Source organism: Megascapheus bottae, chromosome 13 (genome assembly GCF_031878675.1).
Source record: "Megascapheus bottae isolate mThoBot1 chromosome 13, mThoBot2.hap1, whole genome shotgun sequence".
In the NCBI taxonomy this organism is placed as follows: Eukaryota; Metazoa; Chordata; class Mammalia; order Rodentia; family Geomyidae; genus Megascapheus; species Megascapheus bottae.
The window spans coordinates 10,576,750-10,599,628 of record NC_143521.1 but is presented as its reverse complement, the minus strand read 5'-3'; the positions used below and the strand labels follow the sequence as shown (position 1 = coordinate 10,599,628).

The window sequence follows — 22,879 nt, the reverse complement described above, 5'->3', positions numbered from 1 at the left end:
TGTGGATGGCTCATGGCTTCTTTTGAGTCACTAGTGCTCTTTCAAAACTCGTAGGGTCCAGTTGCTGGTAGCCCATTCCTGTAATCCAGTTACTGGATTACAAGAGGCTGAGATCACAGGATCATGATTCAAAGCGGCAAAAAAGATAGACATGAAGGTGTGGCTCAATTTGTAGAGTGCTAGCCTTGAACAAAAAAGCTCCAAGATGGTGCCCAGGGCCTGAATTCAAGCCATAATACCAGTCAAAAAAGAAAAAGTCTTAAGAGTTCTAAGTTCCTGGGGTACCTGGATGAGTACTACAGGAGCATAAATAGGCTTCATACAGGTAGGCATTCAAGCCAATTAACCTAGCGATAATCATTTAATCCAGAAGCTCACACATTGCTTCTTACAAAAACCAGAGAAGGCTGTAGTCCTCACGGTGGAGAAGAGACACACATGCAATATTCTCATCTGTGGTTAGAGAAACAGAGACAAGAATAATCACCAGAAAAAAAATAATATTTTCACTGATAGTTGAGGGCAGTTAGTTTCCCAGGGAGAAGAGCTGGCGGCAAAGGGCTTTTACACAGGGAGGCCTTTGTCATTTTATGGATGCTCATCTGTCAACTGTCAACGTGTTTCAAAGAGGCTCTGGCCATAATGTTTTCCTCTGCACCTTTCCCATCATGGTGGCCCAAATTTCTCTGACGAACCATTCGTCTTCCTATTTGCCTAGTCTGGTCACTTACAATGAGCAGAGATGTAGTGGTGGCTGGGCAGCTGCAAATAGTAGGAAAGAGGGGCGGGAGGGAGGGGGTGGCTCAAAGAATGGGCTCGGAATCTCTATGGAAGCACTTCTTCCCAGGGCAGAGTTTTTTTGTCTGTACTGTTGTTCCTTTGGTAAAAAGGGTTGAGTCAAGTGTGAGGCTGGAAGAGCAGAAGCAGGGGCCCTGACAAGGCACCCATGAATCCTAACACCCACACAGCCACCCCTGGGGCTCCACCCATGTGACAAAGTCATTCTTGGCAGTCACAGGAGGAAATGAAATGTATATCTGAGCTGTGATGGTGTAGGGAAATAGCTGATGATTGGGAATTGTAAGGCACAAATCTATTTGCTTATGTCTCTGTAAACATTATCAATATGTTTGGCAAGTTGGATAAGGCAACAGTGATCTACAGTGGATGCCACTCACATTAAACTCGGATCTCTCATGTGATGGTCTCAGCAGCTCCCCTCAGCTTTGCAAGCTCTTATTGAAACTCTTCTGTACAATGGAGGAATAGTTGAAGTTAACTGTGGCAATGCAGCAAATGAGCCTATGAATCTTTTGCTGTCTGGATAGTTTTGCACAGCTTCTGTACCTTGTCATTTGATGGCATAGTCTTGCTCAGGATCATCTCTCAGATGTGATTTCCCCACATGCTCTTGTCGCTTAGCTCCAATCTCTTCATCAAACATAGCAATGATAAGGACTGGTAGAAAGGCTGGCAGAGATTTGAGGCCTATTTGACCTGTGGATGACAGATTAAACTGATAAAACAATGTTTGCTTGACATGGAAAAGGGGGTAAGAAGCTACAAAAGAATGAGGAAAATGAAGGACAAAAGAACAAACTAATGAGGATGAAACAGACTATCTTTGACATACCAACATTTAGGAAACAGGTGACACACCAAACAGAAAGCTATCTAATTGTCACTATCTTTTTTCTTTTTTCATATATTTTTATTGTAATTAATAGAAGGGTTACATTGTATTCACCAGATAGAGGGTGCATTGTTTCACATTCATTGATACCCTGTCTCATGTCTTGGTCCCCATTTCCTTCTCACCACCCCCGCCCCTCACTTGTTTTCCCTCCTTCCCTAGCCCATTTCAAATATCCAAATAAGCGTATATACAATAGATCAGAAAACAAGGTGAAATACTGTAACAATATGAGATAGCCACGGTTCAGCAGAAGAGATAAGAGATAACATAGTACATTAAGGTAATTGTCACTATTTTTTAAAATCTAATTTTCTTGTTAGAAAGGTGTATAGAGGGTTTGCAGTTACATATGCATAAGTCCATCCTGTATTTCTTGACAAACATCTGTTTATGTCTCTGATGCATTTGCCAGTGGCCTTTGGCCCCAATCTTCCTACCTCCAAAGTAGCTTGGATATAGACATGCCTGACTACCCACTCCTTTAACTTCCTTTCTTTTCTTTTTGATTCTTAAAACTCTTTATATGATAAATTTATTGGAACTTTATCTCGTGTTATTTTTCCCCATTTTTTTTCTTATCACAGAGTTTTCTTTGTTTGGTCTAAAACTTTTAATTCTGTGTCGTATACATCAATCACTGCCTTTGATACTTCTTTTGTAACATATTCTAAAGCTCTTCCTTTCTCTAAGATCTTAGAAATACCATTTAGAAACAGTTTAAAACATAGAACATCTATCAACTGCTATTGAATTTTGGCTTTCTGAGTGTCTTTGTTCTTTTTGCTAATAAGGAAAATGTTACTGTGGGTTTGGAGAAGTAAAATATCCAGAGTCTTTCTCTTCCACACCCTAGACTACTAAGGCTGTAGAGACAAAGCTTGGTTTGGACAGTTCATTTCTATCATATAGTCATGAAGTAAAACATCAGAAACAGACTAGTTTACTTTGGTACCTGTCCAAGGATACCAGCTGTGGCATTGAGTATTGAAGGGCAGGGGATACAAATGAAACAAGTTAGTTCTGTGACTAGATTGAGAAGCCAAGAGCTACTTGCATGCCAAATAGATGGTGGCATCAGTACTTAGATACATGACTTGGCAAGTAGAGCTTTCAGATGATGACACAAGTATTCTTTCTTCTGGGTGATATAGCACACACCAACACATATGACTTGGTGATCGAGAGGGAGTGAATCCCAGGTTTTGATGCCTAATTATGGACTTTTTCAAGTCCCTTTGGAGAATGAATAACCTTATTAACCATAACCAGAGATAGCTAGCAGTTTCATGGGTTTTTCATTAAATGGTTGGCCTAGCTAATGTCTTTCTAGAACAATTCTCCTCCATCTCTTTTCCTTCTATCCTTTTCCTCTTTCTTTCATCAGTACTCAGCTCCAAGTTCTTGCTAGGAATTTTTGCTCATGCCTAATGCTCTACTATAGGAGCCAAAATTTCACTTCTTACTTTTATTTTTCCTGGTTAACTGGAGATAAGAGTCTCATGGATTTGTCCACCTGGGCTAGCTTTGAACTATGATCCTCAGTAGCTGAGTTGCTGGCATTTTAGGTTGTCACCCAGTCAGTATATTTCTATTCAGCTTAAGTGCTTTAGAGTGAGTTTCTCTCATGAGTAACCAAAAACATATTTTGGTAAAACAGTATCCAGTATGGATATGTGTATGTGTGTGTATATGTGTGTGTGCATGTGCATGTGTGTATACACACACATATGTTTTACTTATTTGAATATAATTATTAGCCAAAAGACCTAGCAACATTTATTTTAATATGACTATTATTTCTCTTATTTTTATGTCAAACTCTTTCATTTATACTCAAGGTAGCCCTCTAGACATTATTCCTATTCCATTTACCTATTTCTTCTTGCTCTAGTAAGTCCCTCCTTATCAGCCCACCTTTGAAAGGCTCATCTAAGAAGCCTACCTCTGAGACTAGAAGGGCTGGAAGCCCAGAGAGACACAAACAAGTTTATGTAATGGCAAAAGGAGGCTGCATCAGTTTCTACCTGAACTCTCCAATTTTTTCCTAAGAAACAGAAGTTAGGTGAAGGGTACACAGCAACTGCCTTCTAATCATAAGTCAGCCTTTCTGGGGTAGCTCTTGGAGCCACACTGAGTATACCACATCCTTTCTTAGAACACAAGTTCACTGAGTCCAGAGCTTGTATCTTCCTGCCATGACAGTCTGGCAGAAGCTTTGTAATCACTTAATCCACAAAGAAGTGGAAGAGTACCCCTTGACATTGTCTCAGTTGTTTACACTGGCAAAAACATAACATGAGTTTTGAAATAGATGGGAAACACCATGGAGGTGTCCACCAATGGACTGTCACATCAATCTTCAGCAACCTTGGTGGTGGAAGGGAAGCTGGAACAAAGGTGAGTTCGTGTCAAGAGCTGCTTCTTGCTTGGCATTCGGGGTTGGTTGTGAGAGGACTATAGTAGAAAAGCTCTGTCACTCAGAGCCACAGTATCAGCAGAGCATCACTGGGCCTCTTTCACTAGAAAGATGTATACATTAATTTTCCTAAAGGGAACTACAGAATAAATAATAAAGGAAGATAAAACACATAGGAGACACTATGCACTTCCATGTATGTGATCTAGTGTCTGAAACATGCAAGCTTACAGCATTGAAGAGTACAAATTAGGCCAGAAGGAAGTCTGGTTAATTCTGGCCCAGTGACCTGTGCCCTCAACTTTCTTGACCTTGGTTTTCTCACTAATAAAATAAGTTGATTTTGAAGCTGGATCAAACACTTGGACCAGTGCCTTAAATACAAATGCTAAACAAGGATGAGCCATTGTTCTATGTGTGGTAAAGAATGAGACGAATGGTACATGCTACAAACGTGTGAAAACTTGACATATAATAATCATCAATATAGTAAGACAGTCAAAGCTTTCACTGAATTAAAACAGAGGTAGGCTGTATTATCTCATTTTTAAGGCCTATTGGAAAAACTAAGTAAGGTTCCGCATGACACAAATTTAGGATCATCAAGTAGATGAGGTTTTTATAGGCCAGTAAGAAGCATGAAAGACTAAAGGCTACGACTGGAAGACTCTCCTCCTGCTTATTTGACAGTCCATAGCAGCTTATTTTCTTCATAAAAGTGAAGCAAAATTATGAGACTCATTTTGTTGAAGGTCACAAGAAGTTACACAAGGGTACAAATTAAATTGTTTGTGGCATGAATGCTTTACTAAGAGTTTTAACAGTGAGGGTAACAAAAATCTGCTTCATAAATTGTCCATTAAAATTCTTGCCACCCACCACTGTATGGCAGGGACACGGACTGCCTAGTTATTGCTTCTGTGCATTCAGGTAGATTTAAAGAATTACTTCCTGATGAGAAGATTGGCCTTGCTTAAGATCCTGTCTACTCATCTTCCTGGGGAGATGAGATGGCCTCTATCCAAGGATGTTTAGCTTTTATTCATTCTGTCCCCAGCTCAGCTGGCTTTTAAAGCAGGCAGTTTTGTATTTAACTTGCCACATAAAATAACTGCCCTCCAAGGAGTTATCAGGAAACATATTCTCAAAATCACTGCCAATCAATAGCTATTTAAGTTTTTTGAATACGAAGTGTTGCTTTGCACTCTAGTAGAGCTCTCAAACTCTCTCTCTCTCTCCCTCTCTCTCTCTCTCTCTCTCTCTCCTCTTCATTCCTCCTCAACATGCATACCTTAGCCATCAGGCTTTTCTATCCTAAGAGCCTTCTAACTCCTGTATTCATATGTATTCTCATCCTAACTTTTCCAGATTTCCTAAACCTTCTTACTACACCCATCCACTGTATAATGACTTTAATTTAAATGTCTTAGAATACTTTCATCAGCTTCTAATGAGGAACAGTTTAAGATATATTGTTATGAAATAAGCATTTGAATAAAGCATCTATCAAGACATAAGCCATTCTATGATGATCCACAGGAACTTGATTTTCTGCAATAAACCTGCTTCTTTAGAGGACTGTTTTTCTTAAAAATCTTTTGACTTACCATAAAAATACAGTGGCTCTAAGAAATCTGGTTGGCTACCCACTTTTGGTAAATTTATAGGTTTTAATACTGTTGTTTTTATATTCTAAAGTGGTAACATTTACTTCCTTAAGCTTATTATCTCAATTTTCTAGCCTCTTGTGAATTTGTGTTACCATAACCCAACTTCTCAACCTACCTTCCTTCCTTCCTTCCTTCCTTCCTTCCTTCCTTCCTTCCTTCCTTAGAGCTGAAAGCCAAACTCAGGTCCATGTACTTGCTAGGCAAATGCTCTTCCACTGAGCTGAATCCCCAATCCCCTATAACCCATCTTAAGTCCTTTCTGAGATAAAAGGGGGCATATATAAACAAATTAATACATAAGATATGTTCTCAGCAACACTTTTGCATGCTTCCCACAAGGTTTCAAAACAATTGTGCAAATAAAGCCAAAGCGTTAGTGTCGGTTTCCTTCATAGTCCCAGAGCCATTTAAGACTCCCTGACACTGTTCCCCAGATGGAGTCAAGTTGCTTCTTTAGTAATTCATTCACAAATACTCATGGGCTGTCTAGAAGAGTACTTGAAATCACGATAATCAAAAGCTTCTTGTGTGTTTGTGAAGCTTGAAAAGGAAATTGAAGCTAGCTACTACCAAGGGAGAATAGAATAAAGTTAGATGTTTTCCTTTAAAACCAGCAGGAGGTCATCTCAAGTATAATGTAATGCATAACTTTTAACTTTATGGACCTTTTGGCTTTTTTGTCTTTTTTTGTTTGGCATTTACAGTAGTAAGGTTACTTTGTCATGCATAATTAAGTTGCCATGTATAGGAGAGAAAAAATAAAAATAAAACTCCAAGGGTTGCCTGGTGCTCTGGGATAAGAGAAGGAATGTTTGACATTGCAAATCCTCAACTGAAGTACAAAAAAAGACTTTCTCTACCTCAATATTATATAACACGATATGCTATACATACATTCATACCTCAGTTATATATGTACGTATAGTACATATTAAATATAGTATGTATAATTGTAAAAATACACACTATTTCTGTGGTGAAAATGGCCATTTGGAAAATGAGAAACTCCATAGCCACTGTAGAGAGTAGCAATGGAGTTCGTTTGGCAAGAAGAACGTAGAAAAGGCTTTGGCCAACCCACCTGGCTGCCTTTCCACTGGTCCGGGAAATGCCTATATTGACCTTGTCCTGGTCATCTCTGGTTCTTTTTCCACTTTCCCTTTTCCTTCATGACCACATCTGTGGTGGGCAATGGGTTGCTACCTTTTTTTTGAGGTTTTACGGTTTTTGTATCCTGTTTCCTGCTGGCCCAGGTTGTTGAGCCCAGGGATCGCATCAATGACTGGCCACACCTTTACGGATCACATTTGTGGTTTCTTTGACTACACAATCCCATCGGAAACTTAGTAGGCTTTGGATCTGTTTCTACCCACTCTGTTTCATGTATCAGTCATCCCTAGCCAGAGAGCTAGTCTTGATGCAATTTTTAACTACATAATTCCGGACTTTTATTTTCTACTAGGTTTATGCCTTTCCATTTTACCTAAATATAAATTTCCTCTAACTGGCCTCCTAAAGATAACTTTCTTGAACTGGACTTTTCCTCTGAGCTACTCCCATTACCTTGGAGACAGCAGTTAATTGATGCTTGCAAACTACATTGGAACATAATCTTATCATTAGTTAAATGGCCAATTCATTTAGAATAGAGATGCAGTTAGGTTTTTCTACCACACAAGATTTCTAGTAACTGGCTTCTCAGTAATTTGTAGGCCAAGATTTTTCCTTTCTCCTTTTTGTATTTTTCCATCCTGGGGCTTGAACTTGAGGCCTATGTGCTACCTTGAGCTTTTTTGCTCACCACTAATACTTTACCACTTGAGCCATAGCTCCACTTCTGGCTTTTTGGTGACTAATTAGAAATAAGAGTTTCATGGACTAAGATGGCTTCAAACTGGGATCCTCAGATCTCAGACTCATGTTTAGCTAACATAACCAGCAAGAGCCACCAGCACTTAGGCCTTTCTACAGACCAAGTCTTTCGGGCCTGCACTTATATTTCTCCTTTGAGACTTAGCTTAACGAGGTAGGAAGCACTCAACACACCCCCTTGTCCTGAATTTTCCCTGCAGAAGCAGCACTTGGTTTACTTTCATTGGGTTGCTGGAAATTACTTGGCTAAATGTTTTGCAATGGTTTCTTAAACTTTCCTCCACCCTTTTGGTCCACTAGGCCATTGACTCGTTTGGGTTGTGATTATCTGCATTACCTCAATCCCATAACTAATTGTGCTGAGTTGAAAGTAACATGGATGCTAAAATAACCATAACTTGACCAATGGTCACATGTAACACAATGCTGAGAACTAGCAGTCCACATTAGCATGATGAATCTGTTCCTTTAAGTGCTTAGGAGGCAGGAGCCTTGATCTTTTCCAACCATCTATATCTTCCCATGGGATATTGCTCTCATCTTCATGGTCCAAGGCAGATGCCTTGCCAACAAGTCCACAATCCAAACAGATACACTCTCTGTCAAAGTCCTACAGGGGACAAGAAAAGCATTGCTCTCTTCCAAAGTTGCATTGACCACATGTTTACACTCAGGAACAAAGACAGTCTTCATTTGGAGATAACACTGTACTTAGCTAAGCACCAGATGTCCTGTTGTTACCCAAAAGGGTAAGATTGTGTGTGGAGAGACAATATGAGTAGACTAGAGGGTTACAGGGAACAAATGAGAGCATATCAGACCTAAAGGGACCTATAGGTAGTTATCTCAAGATGCAATCTCTTGTCTCCACAAGCAAGAGCCTGATACACCAGATGATTTGTGGCATTAATTAAATAGTTGTAACTGGGATGCAAGGAATAAAAAGATTAGCTTTTTAGATGTTCCATTTCATGTGGCTAGGTCTTGGAGACTTAGCAAAAAGGCTGGTAAGAGTTTTCAGATTGCTGACTAGCGTTGCTAAATCATGTAGATCAAAAGCTTCTGATTTTCAAGAATCTCTGGATAGGGTGGATAATAGTATTTCATTTGGCACAAAGTTGACTTTGGCAAAAAAAATAAGATTTAGGAGTGCTAGTCATGGATTTTTTTCTTTAAAAAAAGACAGATGGGAAGAGAAAATATTCTGAGGTTAAAATGATCTGGAAAATCAAGATCAGACCAACTGAGATTCTGAAAAATTGGAGAACAATAGATATGATGAGGAGAGTGTCTAGGAGAAGATCAGACAACAAGATGAGGGTAGGGGTGGGGGAAGGGAAATGGGGACAAAAACATGAGAAGGGGTATCAATATGTGTGAAGTAATGCTCCTTCTGTCTGGCAACTTAACTGTTACCCCTCTATTAATTACAATAAAAATATATTTAATTTCTCAAATTTTATATATTTTTCTGTTTATATATACTTCCATATATAATGTGTACATAATATATATATCTTATAAATATACTTATTCACACACATATACATACACATTACATATGTAATGTGATTCTTGCAGCCATTTTCTTGGTTTGAATGTTTTGTCATAGTGGCATTCTATGTTATTGAAAGATTTACCTTCTTTGAAAGAATCTCATCTGATAAAGGGACAAGGGAATATGATAATGCAATAATAAAGAAAACTCGCCCCTCAATGACAGAAATTCTATCTATCTGTCTACCTATCGATTTCCTTAAAAGAACAAAAGAATACAAAGAAACAGAATGAGTCTGAAGAAGGGCCTATATAGAGACTTTAGGAAAATAGGAAAGTACTGATTTCAGAGCCTCATCTGAAGGAGTGTGAGAAGTACTACAGTACACTTGTGTGATTGTTCTTCATATCAGACTTGCCCACCCACACCCAAAAAAGCTTCTACAGAAGCTTTGCCTGCTGTTCATGAAGATGGAGCTGTCAAAAACAAAAACAAAAACAAAAACAGAGAAAGGAACAAGCTATAATAAGGAATTGGAAATTCCAAGGCAGCCAAGAAGCTCCTTTGCTGGTACAAATGCTTCCATTGAAATGGGTGCCACTGGACTATGCAGTTAGTGCTATTTATGCTAGCAGATCACACTCAGTATCCTTGGCAAAGAAGGTAGACCTTTATCTCACAGAATAAATGATGATCAAACTGGATACAAGTACAGAAACCTAGATGAGGCCCATTTATTAATCTGAGATTCAACCTTTCCTTTGACATGTGAGCATTAATCTCAAGCACAAAGAGTTTATTTCAGTTTTAGTTGCTGGTGGTTCCTTAAAGTCATGCCTATGGCTGTCATATTGAGATGAAATTAGTTTGGCAAAAGCGTTCAGGTATCAGTGGTAGTTCTGGGTAGATGAGAAGTCCTAAGAGCTAAAATTTGAAATACAGGCTTCCATGAGTGATTTAGGATATATTTTTAAAATAATGTTATTGGTGCCCGGAGTTTGGTAGAGTGCTTGCCTAGTATGCACCAAGACCTGGGTTCCATTCCGTTGGTACCACATCCATAGAAAAGGTTGGAAGTGGTGCTGTGGCGCAAGTAGTAGAGCTCTAGCTTTGAGAAAGTCCAAGGGCAGTGCTCAGGCCCTGAGTTCAAGCCCCAGAACTGGCCAAAAAAATAATTCCCCTGTCTCCTTTATCGTATCAGTTTCTTTCAAAGAAAGTAAATCATTCAATAACATGGAATGCCATTATGTCAAAACTTACCTCTGGGCTGATCAGAGATTTAGAACAAATGTATAATCTCTCTGGCTTCTTACAGAAGCGATCACTGGCCTTGAACTAAATATCCCCAACTTTTCCAACAGCATGGCCAAAAGAATGAGAGAAGAATATGGAACAAGTATCAGGGAATTTCAAAATGCATTTCTTTGAAATTATTCCTTGCAGATCTTATCTAGTTTACTGTACCAATCCTCTATTTATTTCTACCTTCCATAGTGTTGGATACATAGGAAGAAATGAATTAGTACTTGATGGAAATTTATCAATGGATTAATTCAGTTCTATATCAAAATTTATCATATATGGTAATATTAAGTATCATATGTATTTTAAAGCATATTTATATATAGTTATATAGCTATACATGTGTGTAATGTATATATATATGTATATACATATGTATATATGTATATACATATATATATATATACTGGGCATTAGTTGAGTAATGAAAAATATACAAGTTAGGATTTCTTCTCTCCCAGGGGTTTACTTCTGAATGGAGAATCAAAAAGTCATGCAAATTAATATAGGATTCGTAATTGTGATGCAAATCATGAAAAAGAACTACATGCTTTGAACAACATGGGACAGGGACATGCTACAGGAAGATATCATTTTGGCCTTTGTGGGCCATCTTTTCTTTTGTAGACTTTTGTCCCCAATTGTCAGAAATGTCTCTGTTTCTGCCTGTTTTTCTACTAACTCAGTTTATAAATGTGATTAAAGCCAACAATCACTTGAATTTCTGTAAGAAATCTTGTCTTAGATAATGTGAGTAGGACTAATTCAATCAGTCAAAAGGTCTCAAGATCAGAGGCTTCCAAAGAGAAGAGAAATTCTGTCCACCTGTTCTCTAATTTGGGGCATTTTAGATTGGCCCAGCCATCCCCAAAGGTAGTGAAAGCCAATTCCCTCTAGCAAATATCTGACTATCTCTCCCGCATATAAAATCTAATTGTTCAAGAATCCCATGGCCTAGACAGCTTTCTACTTCATTCTGTAGTGCTTGTACATATCTGTTCTGATCTCACACTAAAACAGTGGGGTGTAAAAACCAATGGGAAGAGAGCAATAGTGTTTCCCTGTTTTTTTGAAAGATCATTAGTTCTGTGACCCTGGATAAAGGATGTCAGTTGTTGGAGGGATGTACTTTCATGACCCAGAATGTGACTCACACATTGGCCCGTAGTTAATCTTCTGGCAACGAATTAGATTCTATTATAGGTCCAAATCCCTTTGCTGGTAAGCTTGCCCTTGAGAATCAGCGTGTGCAAATGTTGACATCCTTACCAAATGATTTGCAGACATCCTTTGTACAGGTCTTGCAAAAGCTTACAAGCACTTACGAAGATATTTTTATCTTTATACTTGGACTGTGTTAGTGAGCTAGGATTGAATATAACCCACATCTGTGTCTTCCACCACCCCACAAGCATCCCAGCAAATCACAGTGATCCCTCACCTGTCCTGGAAGTTCATAGAGTCACCTGGTGATAGGTGAAAACCTGCAAAACAGCAGCATTATGTAGTCGCCTCCAGAGATATAGCTGTTCACCTATTATTACTTCATTCATGAAGATGATAAATGTCTTAAGAAAAAAAATCATAATTTTGGACATAATTTTTCAAGGTCATTTCATGTTAAAAATCAAAAGAAATTTTATTTGCATTAGGCAAATCATTTTGTGATAGCCTTATGTGCTCAATAAGGTAAACCTTATATTCCATTTTTCAGACTAAGAAATAGACACGGTCAATTTGAAGAGCTTCCCAGTTTCTAGTAAAATAGTAGTACATAGATTTATATGGTAGTGCCTCTTAGAACTTTTTCACTAACTTCATACAATTGAACACACGGAAGTTTCATGGAGAAAGGAATCATTCTAGACAATCACAAAGCTGATAACACATAAATAAAACTAGTGTACTAGTCACTGAAAGGAAATATGAACTCTCCACTTAGACTGGCCTGAGCTTGATTTAGCAAGATTTTACTGTCTCAAATTTCCCACAGTTAGGTTATTTTATTTGGCCTTCATTCTTGGTTGATTACACATTCATTTATGGGAGTATATTTAGGGGCTTAGTTTGCATAGATTTTTTTTCAACAGCTAGGGAATATTCAACATTGGGAATATTTTAAAGCTCTACATCTGTTTCATTTTGTTTTACCTTTTGCTGTACACACACTCTTACATACTTTCTCACACATCAGCATATTGCATAAGTAATACAGCTATAACATGATACAAATACTGAGGATATTAGAGCAGTCCAATTCATTTTTGGGGTATGTTTTCTTCTCCTTACCACTGAGTTGTCTTTGCTGATGAAAAGACATTGACATTTTCCTCAGCTCAGTCTATTTGGGGAATAATTTTAAAACAATAATTAGGGAGAACAGCATTTATATATATCCACTAACTATAAAACATCCAGATTTTAAAGCAATACTTTCAGAACCATCTCTTACAGGTAAGGCAGTGTTTGTGTGAGGCCTTCCAAGCCTGTGCTCTGCTTCTTTGCTTATTTAAGCAGACACAGGAATGCATTACTGGATTGGTAAGAGTCTTTGTAAGACTATGTAGTCAGTTTTCTTATGTGTATGGATAACATTGTGGGAGTCACAAAGCTATTTAACTGTGACCTATTTTCCTGCAAATATTTCTGTGATACATTTTTGACATTGCAATTTCGAAAAAAAAAAGAAAGAAAGAAAAAGAAAAGGAAAAGAAGGGGAAACCAGGAAGAAAAGAGTAATGAATGAGAAGTCAGTACTACTTGAGTTTGATCCGGATATCCAACCTTTAAAAAAAAAAAAAAAAAAAAAAAAAAAAAAAAAAAAAAAAAAGTTCGGCCATCCCAACCCAACCACGAAGAAAAACTCCAAGGAAACAATAGCCATTTTAAGCCGAAAGTGTTCTGGATCCCTCTGACAAAAAGCCTCCTGAGGATTACAATGCAGTCAATGTTGCTTTAATTAAATTTAATGCTGTGTGAAATGCACTCCGAGAAACTTTGATGAATGACTGGGGCGATTCACAGAGCTCACTAAAGGGCATCCAGCCCTTGCCGGGTGTCAAGCCACGATGAATTGGTTAGTACAGGCATGTTTATAGACAGCCTCGGGAACCTTGTATCTGTGTGGTAATGTCAGAGATAATGTTATGATTCGCTGGACCTGAGGGGGCTTTGATGACACGGTTAATGAGATGTCCCGGGGAGTGTCCCAGCAGGTTGTGGACAGACCTCCCACATCAAACGAGTCAGACTTGCCCAGCTAGAGTCCCTGCCCTCCAAATCCCTCAGCTGGGCTTTTCTTTCCATAGGGTCTTTTCCTCCTCTTTCTTTCTGGTTTTTTTTTTTCTTTTCCCCTTTCTTCTTCTTAGTCTACATTCACTTTGTCTGGCTGGTGAAATTCAAAAGTTGTTAGTTTTTAATTTGGCTTCTTGTTGACCCTACAGTGAACAAAAGGTTTTCTGGGATTGTGTGGAAACTGGGAGAAAGAAAAAAAAAAGTTGTTGTGGAAAGAGTAAAGGGAAAAGGAAAGGGGGAAAAAAAAAGAGAGAACTCATGGCAGAGAAAGGTACTATGCTCACTGTAGTTACAAAAAGCAACATGCAGCCTGAGGGATTCGAGTTGTAAAAAGAAAATAAGGAACAGAAATCTCACTTGATTTACCCGTATCTCAAAGAAAATTTTAAAAAGTCCATTACTATTTAAAATGAGCCCAAACAAGCACATACGCCAGCAATTCACTTATGAATACAGGATATGCAGTTGTATGCTTAACAACTTTTCTCCTCATTATAATCTGTGGCTGGAAAAAAAGAATCCTGCTGGGATCTGAAGAAAGTAACAGTAGCTAGTAAATAAATACCCTTGGACTATATCTATCTCTGAAAAACAACCCAGACAGGAAATGACCAGACAGTATTACCTCATTAAAGAGGCCATGCATGGAAAGGGATCCAGGGTTATATCAAATTACCTTTCCTGAGAAAGAAAACTGTTTTGTTTATTTTACCCTTTAAAGACATCGAACAATATTTGCCTGTCTAAATGTAGCAAATATTTCCTCCTTAGAGAAAAAGCAGCTTCTGTTATTAATACTTTTATTTCCTTTTTTATTTTCCTGTGGAGGGGGGAGGGAAACAGATTCATCATTAGATCTCTTAAATGTGCTTGCTACTTCCATTTTTCTTTTATTAGTCAAATAAGGACCTCGAAAACAATTTAAAAATCGATTACAAATGTATTAGAAAAACAAACAACATAGTACTTGCCTTTTTTTTCTATTGTAATCTTGGTTTTGAAAACAAAAAGACCATTGTAATATTTCTTTGCATTGCTCAAGATTAAGCAAACTATCAAAGCCAAAAGGCTTTTTGTGGTAAATGACATTTATTTTAAAATATACTTGCTTTTGCCTAATAGCTTTACAATAAAGCTGATATTCCATCACAAGCACAAAACAGCCAGCCCTGGGGTTGGGTTTTTCCTAAAGAAGACAAAAGGGAGACAGAGGGCTAATCTATTTTAAAATAAGTCTAGCTCCAAGATGGTATGACCAGATAGTCTTTGTACTCATTAAAGATCAATCAGTGGTGCAGCTCATGGGACTCATTTCTATACCTGTAAGGATGGGGAAACTAAAACAAGATGTATTTAGACCTAGTTTGTTGGTTTTTAAATTAGAATTATTTTAGGTGCAGTAGTATGAGTGATCTTATCAAACTTGAAGTTGCTAAACAAGTGAACACAATAGCTAGGTTAGCTAGGAGAATACATTTAAAAATATATTAAAATTGTTTCTTAAAAGCATGTTGAAAATATAAGTAATAAAAGAGAAATGTGGGCCTGCAGTTTGGCCCAGTGGTAGAGTGTTTGCCTAGTATGCACAAAGACCCGGGTTCAATTCCTCAGTACCACAGACACAGAAAAAAACCAGAAATGGTGCTGTGGCTCAAGTGGTAGAGCTCTAACCTTGAGAAAGTCCAAGGACAGTGCTCAGGCCCTGAGCTCAAGCCCAGGACTGGCAAAAAAAAAAAAAAAAAAAAAAAAAAAGCAAGCAAGAAAGGTATGCCTGTAATCTTAAACTACTCAGGAGACTGAGATCTGAAGACTGCAGTTTAATGCCAGCTCAGGCAGGAAAATCAGTGACACTCTTATCCCCACTGAAATTATCCCACCTCCAAAAAAAAAAGTCAGAAGTGGATCGGTGTCTCAAATGGTAGAGTGCTAAAGAAGATTAGTGCTTAGGCCCTGAGTTCAAGTCCCAGGACTGGCATCTAAATAAATAGGTAAATATAAATAAATAAATAAATAAATGAATGAATGAATAAATGAATGAATGAGAGAAAGTTATTTGGAGCAAGAGTTCACCGTAAACACGGTGCTTGCTTACATTACGAAACAGTTAGCTCTTTAGGAAGTGCATTTGCTTTCTGTAGGTCTCTGCTCCCAGCTAAGCTCCAGGCTCTAGATTTAGGCTCTCAGCCCTTACACCTAAAGAGACCTGTTGATGCCACACAGTCTACAATGAAAATGACAGAAATTTCAAAGTCATCATGTCATTATAATAATAACAGTAGTTATTATTATTTTGTGCTAGTAATGGGGTTTGAACTCAGCGCCTAGGCGCAGTCTCCTAGCTTTTTTTTTTTTTTTTTGGCTGGTCCTGGGGTTTGGGCTCAGGACCTGAACATTGTCATTGGACTTTCCTCAAGGCTAGCCACCTTACCACTTCAACCACAGGACCTCTTCCAGCTTTTTTTGTGTATGTGGGATCCAGGAATCGAACCCAGGACTTCATACATGCTAGGCAAGCACACTAGGCCATGCTCCTAGCTTTTTCTCTCAAGGCTGCCTTTCTACCATTTGAATCACAGCTCCACTTTTGGCTTTTGGGTGGTTAATTGGAGATTAGAGTCTCAAGAACTTTCCTGCTTCACTGACTTTAAACCTAGGATTACCAGTGTGAGCCTCTGGCTCAGTGGCATTCTGTATCAAATGAAACCTCTCAGTCTTCTAAGAACTTGTTACTCACCTGTCATGTATCCCAGTGGGCACAACTTGAAAACGTGGTGAACCTAACATGCTTTGGGGGCTATCTGAATGTGGCCGGGGGGTGTACATTGCCTGGTAATAATAGAATTACATGTTTTGGTGAATGAAGGTGCTCTCCCAAGGGGAGGGGACACAGGAGAGTGACTCCGCCCATTCAGTTCTTACAGCAGCTTCCAGTTAAGTCTTAGTTTAGTCTTCCTATCAAGACTATACTTTAAAAGCTACTTTGGTCCAGGCAAGAAGATGAAGTTAGGGATGAAAAATTAATGATCTCTAAGTAAAATCAAACTAGTACTAGAATGCAATTGTAACAGCCAGTTCTTCGAGAAATACGTCATTATCAATGCCCCGAGGTCAATTTCTATTCTCATAGAATTAGTTATATGTTTTCCTACCTTGTTTAAATTTGGTGGTATATATACACATATTATATGTGTTACATGCATAATATATACACTTTTTGTCATTGTCAATATAGCTATTTAAAGTGTTAAATATAAGTGACATATAAAAGCTTATCTAGAAATGCATTATTGTGCTTATACCTATTTGCTAAGTTAAATGTAGATTACCTATGAGAGATAATTTATATTTTCTTCATCAAATCAATCATCTATCATATGGTTCCCAAGTGCCTCCTGTGTCCTGGGAAGGAGGCAGCGGCCATGCTTGCTGACATTCTCCCAAGATTCACATTCTGGTGAGTTGCATGGCAATAATGATTTCCTGACTTTTGCTCCAGGACCAGACCTATTAGACAAGTGAAGCCTGTTATGCACTCTGCCACCCAAACCTGGCACCAGAGATTAAGTCATTTGGCTTTTTGTGCCTCCTCTGCACTGCTTTGTGCTTTAGATCAAATCTTGACATGGATTGTCACCCCCTTGTCAACATCAGAAACTAATGCATGCTTCAGTTTTACTGAAAGTTAGGCTGTTGAGCAGGTAAATGATTACCAACTCCAACTTTGGCTAGAGGATGAGCGACAGTGAGGGTGACAGTGAAATTATCTCCTGATCACCTCCCATTCAGACTACATTTTACACAGACTCACATGGAGTTGAACATCCCTCTGTGTGTGTGTGTGTGTGTGTGTGTGTGTGTGTCTGTCTGTCTGTCTGTCTGTCTGTCTATCTGTCTGTCTCTTGTTCTCACTCCTGCTGTCTTTTTGCCTCAAAATGAAAATCTACTTCAGCCCTTAGGTCACTGCTGTATGTATACACACATAGTATTTTAGAAAACACAACTCTTCTAGCACACTCAGAACCAATCCATGTCCTTCCTATCCACTTACATCCTCTTCCCTTGTTCCTTTCTTCATCACTGTTTGTGTATGACATGGAGTTAGACTGGCTTGCAAATTCCATCTCTGTTTTGAAATGATCAGTACTATTGCTCTGTGCCCATTGAATCTTCTTTTACTTAGCTTGAATCGTGTGATCTATTCTTCCACTCTACGATCAGTTGTGTCCCCCTTGCTGAAGATAATTGTGCCTATCTGGTTCAGATTACTTTATAACTCAGCTAAAAAATTTCTGAGCCTTTTGAAGATTGCCTCTTACTTGTTATAGCCCATATTAGGAACTGAAGTTTTTCTACCATCAGAATCACCCAATTTTGTCTAGTCAAGTCTTTCTGTTTCCCAAAGCCTCCATGAAATGGTAAATTGTATCCCTCTGCTTTGCTCACAGTTAGGTCTTCTGAAATATGTCTCCTTTGAAATCTGACATCTCTTTCCACCATCTTCTTTTCCTATAGGTCCTTCTACCTCAGGAGATATTGGGGAAATGGATGCCATTGCTTATAGAGGATTTAGCATCACACAGAGCAGCTTTTGTTTCTATCCATGGCTTGAATATGGCACTCTCAAAGCCCTGTGTACAAGGCTGTTCCCAGCCAGTGGTACAACTAGAAAGCAGGGGAACTTTTAACAGGTAATGTCTATTAAGAGTTTTTCTGGTCAGATGTAGTATGTCCTTGTGAAGGGAATACTCACATTGGAGTCTTCAGTCATCATGGTGAAATTAACTGATATTTATTTCTAGAGAAACATTTAATTAGCATTTTGCTAAGAAGAAGAAACCACTGTCTTTTGTATACGTAATGAGTATGACTAATGGCATCCCATAGAATTGAAATTTTACACAGGATTTCATTTGCACACAGGTCATCTGAACGTGTTTGCCTGCCAACTACAAAGGTAATAGGCATACATAAGAATATGTTTGTATAAGAGGTCTCAAATCAGATACTTGCCTCTGGAAATGGAGATGATATTGAGTTAGATGACTCTCTCCATAAGATAAGAGACTGCAGGAATCTTAGTTGGGATTCTTGGAGGAAATAAGTGGTAGATTGAGGTTGAGTGACTGTGAGTTTAATGAAGAGCATACTCACAAAGGTGAAGAAAAGGATGTGGAAAATCACAAGGATTGATGCTCTATTCAGTATGAATGAGAAAGGCCCTTGCATCCCAAAGGTAGAAAAGCAATGGAAGTGAACACTTAGCAAAGAAAAGAGACATACAGAGGATAAGCAGGGGAAAAGTGAAGAAGAAGGAAAGGAATCACGGGCCAGTTTCCAAGGACTATGGGATACAATGTATTTTAGTATCGGCAAGAGAGTGAGAAGAATGCATTATATAAGACTTGTGATCCGAAGAATCAATGTTAAAGATGTTGCTAAGTATTTTTCCTATCAGAGATTTTTATAGGCTCCATTTAAAAAATGGAAAAGGTATCCCATCTTCATTTTTGTTATTAATAGCAATGGTACTAAAGTTAAAAATCCATTACTGGAATTTTGAGCTATTCTACATACCAATCCCAAGAATGTGGAATTCACTTTAAGTTTTGAAGCTAATTTCAATACACCTCAATCCTTATTATTAACTTAGTGGTCACACAGGTATTGAGACTAAACTTTGGGAGACACTGATTAAATCTAGCCTAGTTATTTAAACAGGACCAAACTGTTCCCCCCCAAAAAAAAATCAGAAAACGTTGGCTCAGAGTAAGATAATGGGTAACAAGACTGGGTGCACAAGGCATCTGTATGCTTTTGTTCCAAAGAAACCTAAACCATATCGAAATCCAATTCTACATTGAACCACAAAGATACTTAAAAGGTAAAGTCACTAGTTAAAAAAAAAGAATGGAGACACGAGACTAACAATAACGGCAAATGCCATTCAACCTTGGTAATTGCCCCAATAATAAGAATTTCAGCAAAATGAAAAGTGGCACTGTCCACATGGTGCAACATTGCCTACAATTACTTAAAGGCAGTATGCCAGTGTGCAAGCTCAAAATCGCCAAATCTTCACATACTTTTCTGTCTAAGACAAGCAGGATGTTCATGTGCAATCTCCTACTATTTAAGTTTCTGATTAAGTAGGAGATTTTAAAATAGGAATTGTATCAATATTTTGAGAAGCAAAGCCTGTAATTTCTTTATCTATGGCTGTTTTAAAAGTCATTAGTATCTGACCAGATCTCTAAAATTAACTTGCCCCTCTTTTCTTCAATGGACTAATGTGACAAATTCTTGGAGATTCTACTTCAGATAAAAGACTGTTATGGATGCTATTGGAAAGTCTGAGAAGGACTGGAAATGAAAGGAAGAGAACCAGCTTGGAATGGCCATTAAGTGGACTTGCTTAAGTTTAGTTTTTATCCTGGCTATGTATCTAGTTTACCTGGTTCTAATACATGAGGATCCTGACTTATTCTCAAGTGTAAACAGAAGTTTATATTAGATAAGCTGATGGCATATAACATAAAACATACATGTTTGAAGACAAACATGTATGATACAGTCACTTCGACTTATATCTGACTGCCTGAACAATCCTAAGGAAATTTCCTCATCTGTTCAGCAAGGTTAATATTGCTGTAATAGCCATTTAAAACTTGTAGACATAGTTCAAAGAGAAGGGATGCAAGAAAGGTGTTATGGTTTTCAAATTTGTTGTTTTAGTATTTTGAGTGCTAAAAGGAGTTTCTTGGAGAAGTCTTTCTCTTTCATAAATTCAATCAGAAATGTTCAATTTCTGTACACATGAACAGGCAGCTACAACTGGGAAAATGATTCTGTGATTCCACACATTTCTTTGACAAGTCACAAATGGGTTTTAGTGACCAGCTGCAGCTTGTGTGTTAAATTCAAATAATTCATTCTTGGCACAGTTATTTTTCACATTCCCTTGCATTAGAAAAAAATGCTGCCTACCAGCATACATTGTAAAAGCAATAGATTCTATCATATCTATTTGGAGTGGATATTGCATGTTAAATGCATAAAATGAAAACATCAATGGATTCAACAATATGTTTCCCCCTGATCAGCCGGGTCAAGCCTGGGGGGTCTGCTAACATCTATTAGGAATATTCTTATCTTATAAACTATAGAGAATGTAAAATGAAGATGATTGTTGACTGGCTTCCAGGTACTTAAATAGAAGCTACCTTCCAGGCTGAGGTTGTTCTGGAGTTCTTACATATTCCCAAGGGTCTGGAGCCAATAACAATAAACCAAATTGTTCATCTGCTTACTAGTACACTTCAGGTTTTTCAGAAGAGAAGTTTCTCTTTGATTCAAAAGGTACTCTGGCATTGTGCTGAGTTCTGGTGGGTTGGTTTATCTATTATCATCCTGAAAAATACATTGACAAACTCATTATTTTTGCTATGCTCCTATTTCAAATAAACAAGTAAACATTAATACAATATACTAGGTAACAAAGTGGGATACTGTAACATGAGATTAAGCAAAGGGCAACACAAGAGAAGAGAGAAATGGGGACAAAAACATGAGCAGAGGTATCAATATGTGAGAAATATTGCATCTTATCTGGTGAATATAACTGTAACCCCTCTATACATTAAAATAAAATAAAGAAGAAGAAGAAGGAGAACGAGGAGGAGGAAGAGGAGGAGGAGGAGGAGGAGGAGGAGGAGGAGGAGGAGGAGGAGGAGGAGGAGGAGGAGGAGGAGGAGGAGGAGGAGAAAAAGAAAAAGAAAAAAAGACTATGATCCTGGAGGGGAAAAATTATCTATAACAAGAGAGGTTTCAGAATTTTTGTAATAAAAATAATAGTAACACTGAAGATGGTTTGATGGGAAGGGACTCTTGGGCGTTTTGCCTTAGTCCCTAACTAAACACAAAATTTCTACAGACCTAATTATTCTTGAATTAAGCATGCCTACTATTTATTGTGATTACCTCATCAGAAAAAGCTGTTTAGCCGTTTGTGTTTTCTTCATGCGCAAAAGGTTCCCTTTTACTTCAAAAGCGAGTTTTCCTTCTCTCAGGCTCACTTGTTGGACTATTTCTATCCAAGATAAATACTATTTCTCACTTAGTAGCTGTTTAAGACGGAGTGTGCCTTCCCATACAAGTACATGACTCTGGGTCCAGACCGTTAAGACTGGGGGCGGGGAGGGGGGAGTGGGAAACGGCAGCGGGGAGGGGGAGGGGCTCTCTCAGTCCCAAAGAGCTCTGTGTGAACCTGCATTTGTGCTCATTGTATAAGTATTTAGGTAATTTTTTTTCATTTCCTGGCCTGCTCAATATCATTTCTTTGGCAACATATACGTGCTTGCCTCAAATTTTCCTCATCTGTTATAATCATCATGCTGTTACTTCCCTTTGCTCATTTTTAGTCTGGATGTCATTTCCCAAAGACAATGCATGTGCACACTCATATAAACCAAGAAGATAAATAGCATTTATCTTTGCATATAAGATTATAAATACATACATAGATTCTTAGCTTTATTTCTGTATCTATGGTGATGAAATAGTTTGATCTTCTTTTCTTATATAAACAGAGAAGTGCCTTTTCTGGTTCGCAGTTTTGAAGAATAAGGACTTGGAGTGGTAGAAATAAATTATCTGCATTTCCTTCTGTGTGAGTGAGTGTGTGTGTGTGTGTGTGTGTGTGTGAGAGAGAGAGAGAGAGAGAGAGAGAGAGAGAGAGAGAGAGAGAGAGAGAGAGAGAGAGAGAGAGAGAGAGAGAGAGAGAGTCTTGAATCTTGAATTCAGGGCCTAGGTGCTGTCCCTGAGCTTTTTTGCACAAGGTTAGTGTTCCCTCCTAGCTTTTTAGTGGTTAATTGGAGATGAGACTTTCTTGCGTTTGCTAGCTTTGAACACAATCTTCAGATCTCAGTCTCCTAGACAGCTAAAGCGTGATCCATTAACACTGGGCTCCTTCATTTACCTTCCTCCTCTAGATCTAATTCGGGGATGATTTTCAAGTTGTTGGGTTTTTTTATGCATTCATACTTGTTTCCTCTTTGTCTCCAAATAGCATTGCTAGCTTACTCTCTTGAAAGATGTTGACATTCAAGAAACCCTTAAACTGAGTATCAAGCATT

General features: G+C 38.2%; 1 long non-coding RNA gene across 1 annotated transcript; it reads right to left on the bottom strand.

The window, feature by feature from the left end:
• Positions 1-284: 284 nt before the first annotated feature.
• Positions 285-21,898, bottom strand: LOC150055503 (uncharacterized). The gene is made up of 3 exons (XR_016537437.1): positions 21,726-21,898; positions 1,179-1,497; positions 285-453 (listed from the first exon to the last, which is right to left on the bottom strand). It is a non-coding gene; the product is annotated as an uncharacterized LOC150055503 (long non-coding RNA).
• Between the last annotated feature and the right edge of the window lie 981 nt (positions 21,899-22,879).